We start from the raw sequence: 5,748 nt of genomic DNA, 5'->3' as shown, positions 1-5,748 counted from the left end.
GGGCTGAATTTACCATTGGGCCAGATGGGCTCCCAAAATTATCTATGCATCTTCATTATTTGCCCCAAAACACCATTTTGTTGGCCAAAATATGGTAAAATTGCATAATTTTGTGTGCTTCATGCCCTTCAAAGATCAAAATTCACCTTCATTTAAGGATAAAATAATTGATTTTTTTTTCACACGCTTCACATGCAAGTCCTAGTAAATTTGGGACAAAATATGCTCGCCCCCCTCTACACTTTAATGCATCCGCCACCATGTCGACCTTATATAAGTAAACCAAAATTTGGCCACTTGAGTGCACATGCCTTCCTCACAGTGAGTTGGGGCCTCCAAATTTAGGCTGCATGGCCCAGGGCCCCAAAAAGGTAAATCCAGCCCTACTGATATTCAGATTACAGAATTCAACGACATAAATATCACAAAAACAAGATTATAGCACGCTAAATTGAACTAAAAATTCATCATTTTGATGGATTTTAATTTGAAGGATTTTTTAAACAACTTCAGAATAACAGCTTATGAGACACCATTCAATATCATTGACTATAAAACTTTCAATCTGGATCAACATTTCCTTCCTCATTACAGTTGGGTGTCATTTCCAGCCTGAATACACATGGTCCCAGTAATTTTGATTGGTTATGTAATTGTAGACAATTCTATGTGATGGTGGTTTATTTTATGCACATGTATGCTTGATATATGTACATTAAGTGGTTGACAGACCCGGGGGGGGGGGGGGCACTCAAGTTTCACAGCTTACATATGCATGAACCAGATATTTTCAAAACTTACCCCAAACTTTTGCCTTTTGCCTTTTTGAGCAAAAAACACCCCAAAACAGGAATTTCAGCAAATTTACCTCTATACCTGAAAGATAAACCTAAGCAGGATTTTATCTGAAAGGTACTACCCTTACAGGTTTTTGATAAAATAAACCCTTATAGTATAAACAAGGGAAGAGGCCTACGCATCATACACTAGAACATGGAAACATTCAAACATTACAAACTAGCGCACGAGATCAAATTAATGATGCTTAATCGTATTCTTAATATATCAATATACAGGGAAAGAAGAATTACGATCGCACGCTAGCACAATGAAACATGAATTTACAAATGGAAACATTACAAGCATAGGCAGATATACCAGAGTAAAAACTCCGGACATACCTGCCTGTGCGGGGACTCGAACCCCAGACCTCTCGCTTGTCGGGCGAAGCGCCTACCACTGAGCTACACAGACTGTCCCTGATAAACAGGACTCAAGTCTGGTACTTATGGATATGAGCAGTCATGCGGGGTAAACAGTACAAACAACACATTACATACCAGTGTACGAGATCAATTAATGATGCTTACCCGCCGCCTAATATAATCATGCAAACAAGGGAAGAGGCCTACGCATCATACACTGGAACATGGAAACATTCAAACATTACAAACTAGCGCACGAGATCAAATTAATGATGCTTAATCGTATTCTTAGGGAGTGTTCATAAAGACTTTGGTAGGGGGGGCTGGAAAATATGTAGGGGGGTTATAAAATTTTAGGAGTTCTGAAGAGTTAAGTTAAAAAAGTTTTGGGTGTATGAACAGGGGGGGTTAAAAAGTTTTTGGGCAGGTAGGGGGGGTGTAAAAACTTTAGCAACATTATAGTCCTGAAGCAAAAAAATATAAAATAGCCTGAAATTTTTTCGCGCGCATAAAAGTTCATTCCAGATAAGGGTATCAGGTCCTTTATGTATTTTGAAAAGTCATTCAATATAAGTATTAATTAATTGTCTTGCTGTCTATAACCTCAATTCTAGCAATTTGACCTGCGGGTCACCATTAGAGTTTGAAATAATTAAACTTAATTTTGAGGTTTGTGTCAGTTCCTTCTGATCTGCTCTTTAAATCACTAAAAAGGTGGTGCAATATCTTTGTTCTCTGTAGTGTTGACAATTTTTGCAATAATGTTTCATGCAGTACAGATTATTAATTTATTATCACTGATACAACTAAATCATGTTGCTTTACCATTATAGGCGGAGGAATCTTGGAGAACCGGGGTACAAGTTTCCACCCACTAATTTGTCCATGGGGACATCCGCCTAAAGATCCTAGTAGGAGAAAAAAAACAATAATTGCCCTATGCAACTTTTTTAGCACATCGAAAAGCACTGTGTTTTGGGCCCAAATAGGGTAAGAGTGCACAATTTTGCGCTTCGCGGTCACACAAACTGGCCCAGCAGATAGCAAAACACCCCATTTCGACAGTAGCGTAGCTAGGGGGCAAGGGGGAAAGTGCCCTATGACAAAGATGAAAGAAGAAGTTCCCCTGACAAAAATGAAAGATAAAATCTGGAGGGCAAAGGAAACGAATATGGGCAAGGGCCCTTTTCCACCCAAATTCACCCTGATCATGGGCCAAAATAGTGTAAAATACAAACGTTTAAAGGCTCACGCTGGCCGCTGTATGCGGACATTGTCACAATAAAGGCATTTTTATCCCCATCATGGGCGAAAATAGTGTACAATACAAAATTTGTGCACACTACGTGCACACACCGTCCCAATAAAGTCTTTTATGGAAGCTCAAATACATGAAATGCTCAAATTACAGTCTCTCTAAAAACAAAATTGTTATGTATTTGCAACTGCAATTTTTTTGTCAACTGTGCCCCCGAAATTTTATTTTGCCCCCCCCCCCAAGTTCCAGTAAAACCAGAACAAAATATACTTGTCCCCAGACCCCTTTAAATTTCAATGCTTCCATTGGCACTGATTCCAATCATAAATGGATGTTTTTTTAATACTGGGTTCAAAACATACTTATGAGCTATACTTTACAAAATGATAAAACATTTCCACAATTTCACATATTTTATATTGATCAATGACATGGATGTACACTTTAATTGCACATCAATACAAATTTTAGTATCATTAATATATTTCCTCTGCCCTTTATAATATATAGGCCTACGGTACAAATTTCTTCAGTCCTTTGATGTAGAATGGTACATTAAAATGGGGGGGTCAAAATAGTTTTGAACCTAATATGAGAGAGGTCAAAAAAGTTTTGGGTCCATTAAGAGGGGGGTCAAAAAAGTTTTGGGTTCGAAGAGGGGGGGGGGGTTAAAAACAATTTTGACATGAAAAAAAATATTTTCCAGCCCCCCCACCAAAGTATTTATGAACACTCCCTTAATATATCAATATACAGGGGAAAGAAGAATTACACATCGCACACTAGCACAATTAAACATGAATTTACAAATGGAAACATTACAAGCATAGGCAGATATACCAGAGTAAAAACTCTGGACATACCTGCCTGTGCGGGGACTCGAACCCCAGACCTCTCGCTGGGCGAGCGCTCTACCACTGAGCTACACAGACTGTCCCTGATAAACAGGACTCAAGTCTGGTACTTATGGATATGAGCAGTCATGCGGGGTAAACAGTACAAACAACACATTACATACCAGTGTACGAGATCAATTAATGATGCTTACCCGCCGGCCTAATATAATCATGCAAAGAAGGGAAGAGGCCTACGCATCATACACTGAAACATGGAAACATTCAAACATTACAAACTAGCGCACGAGATCAAATTAATGATGCTTAATCGTATTCTTAATATATCAATATACAGGGGAAAGAAGAATTACGCATCGCACACTAGCACAATTAAACATGAATTTACAAATGGAAACATTACAAGCATAGGCAGATATACCAGAGTAAAACTCCGGACATACCTGCCTGTGCGGTATTTTTATTCATAATTTTCTAATATTTAGGGCCTATGTTTGTGCGACATTGAGCCAAGTAAATACACCAGGGAAACATGCTTTGTGAAATAGCGGGATCACTGAAATAACTCCTAAACGCACCAACTAGAAGTTTAAAAACTACACTTTTTCTTGACAAAAAGGCGTTTTGACCCCTAAACAGGATTCGCACGGTTTGCGTTCATTCTCAGAAAAGGGCCTTTAATTCAGGTTTTTCTGGTCATGCATGTGTGTACACTGTGCAACTTGAGTGGCTCCCCTGGGTCAACAGAGGACGTTGTAACCACACTGTAATATTAGCATTGAGCTGATATGGGAAATTCTGTTATAATGTCGCATCTTGATAGGAATAATCTGGAAAATGGATTATTAAAGGAATTATCCACTTCCTCTATTATTTTCTTGCCTTACATCATACTACTAGTAGTAGTAGTTGTGCATGTGGTCCAGTGTAATAAAGTTTATCACGGTTGCCAGTTTAAGGTATGTGTGGTGTGGACTGGGGGTGGAGGTGTGTGTTGGGGGGGGGGATAGTCAAGACACCCAATTCCCCAGTCATATGAAACAACACATGCAATCTTAATCATGTTAATATTTGGACCTTTTACTGAAACATATGTTATATAGTTAAGGGATCTAGAATGAGCGTATTATTGCGTTTCGACAGTGTTTTTTGTGGGACATGAGAGCACCTCAGACATATCGAATTGCATTCTGAATACTGAAGCATGTCTTTCTGATATCAAATAATTTTCATTTTTGAAAATCACAATATAATACAAATTTTATGACAAATTATAAAAATTGATATTTTTCAAATTTTTGATATATAACAGTCCTCAAGTAAATTATATAAATCTAATGATATATTCTTAAAGTGTATGTAGCTGGGAGGAAAAGCCGACGGTCAATTGAAAATTTTGACCTCTCATATTGAAAATATGGATTTTTTCCCAAAAGACCTAATTTTTTTTTTTGTGTCATGGGAAAAAAATCCATATCTCCAATACTGAAAGGTCAAAATTTTCAATTGATCGTCGGCTTTTCATCCCACCTACATACACTTTAAGTATAAATCATCAGATTTGTAAAGTTTACTTTGAGTACTGTTAAATATCAAAATATCAATTTTAATGATTTGCCATGAAATGTGTATTAAATTGCGAATTTCAAAAAACCAAAATTATTTGATATCAGAAGGACATTCTTCAGATTCAGAATGCAATTGATATGTCTGATGTGCTCTAATGTCCCAAAATAAATACTGTCCAAACGCTCATACCCAAATTAATTTAAATACTGCCCATGAATTTTGCGGCCTGTGCCCAAAGGAGTTTGATAGATTTCAATCTGACAGTCATTTTAATTTGTGTGTCAATCCATGAATCGTTTAAATAAACACACATACAATAATTTCATAATTGTGTGGATAATTGAATTCTGTTAGTGACAGATGTGCACAGGCTGATAAGAGTTTTGACAGTATTACAGACAAAACGTAGCCTCGCTTAATATACCCAGGTAATATACATGTAGGCCTACATGTAAATTAATCCTGGCCAGGTCTGTAGATAAACACACTGTATGCATTTTGGCTGCCATTGCCAATTCACCCATATCACAGACTTTGTATTCACAGTTCAGACAAACATGCATTCCATCATGTTGTAGATCACTGACTTTTTCCCCTGGCTTATATTTTCCTATTTTGTCCAACACTGTGTGCTAGTTTACTCCAGTGTAAAACCAGCTGACATAAATTTGATTAATCATGCTATAGGTGTGAGGCTCAAGACCTACATTTTTTTACTCCTAAGGTCAAGAGGTCTATATTGTGTGACTGACATGGAATTAGCCCTACTATAGGACCTTTTGATTGTGGCAATCCAAAAAACCTGTGTTCTGTCCATAGAACTGTAAAAGTAAATATGTTTTAAAAGGCCCTATGGTAGGGC

Source organism: Amphiura filiformis, chromosome 5 (assembly GCF_039555335.1).
Source record: "Amphiura filiformis chromosome 5, Afil_fr2py, whole genome shotgun sequence".
Classification (NCBI taxonomy): domain Eukaryota; kingdom Metazoa; phylum Echinodermata; class Ophiuroidea; order Amphilepidida; family Amphiuridae; genus Amphiura; species Amphiura filiformis.
Note: the sequence above shows the minus strand (reverse complement) of the source record.